The sequence below is a fragment of the Phalaenopsis equestris genome, unplaced genomic scaffold (assembly GCF_001263595.1).
Source record: "Phalaenopsis equestris unplaced genomic scaffold, ASM126359v1 Scaffold000055, whole genome shotgun sequence".
NCBI classification, from domain to species: domain Eukaryota; kingdom Viridiplantae; phylum Streptophyta; class Magnoliopsida; order Asparagales; family Orchidaceae; genus Phalaenopsis; species Phalaenopsis equestris.
The window spans coordinates 964,528-965,254 of record NW_018164497.1 but is presented as its reverse complement, the minus strand read 5'-3'; positions in this window follow the sequence as shown (position 1 = coordinate 965,254).

The window sequence follows — 727 nt, the reverse complement described above, 5'->3', positions numbered from 1 at the left end:
TATGCATATCGCTCAAGTAATATAGGGCTCTAATGGAGTCCTAGATATCGATCCCACAGGGAGTGTTTTAGAACTGCAAACTAAGATTTTAGAAAAGCAATACTTTAATCGCAACAACGAAGTTCAATTTGTTTATTTGTCATTAATAGACAACTGAAATAAATATAAAATTTTAATAACTAATAAATAACTAATGATACTAATGAGGGTTTAAATGTGATATTCAATATATAAGAAAACATCATTCTCCTTGTCAAGAAATTATAGTGAATGGATAAAGTGAATTGGTTCAAATTATATTGTGTCAAATAGGAGCATACATGGTCCAAGCATAAAGAACATTGACTAATCCTACGCTTGTTTACTGAATCTGTGGCTAGGTTGGGAGGATACCAGCTCTCACTTCGGAGCTCCCACGTTCCCCTCGCCTGAGGGCTAACATCTATATTTTAGCAACCAAACAATAAGACCAAATTGAGGATTTTAGTCTAAAACTCTAAAATCTCCAATTCTACACCCGATCATATTATTTCCTTATTTATTTGCACCCAACTTCCAAAGGCTTTTACTCCCTGAATCTTGGATGGAATCTTCACTTTAGCTATAAAACTCAACATATTTTAATAAATCAATTGGCCAGATTGAAAGTAAATTAAGATCGAAGTGAAAAGATCATTACAGTTTCTTAAACATTTTCATGGCTTCACCAATTCAAATCACCATTTCA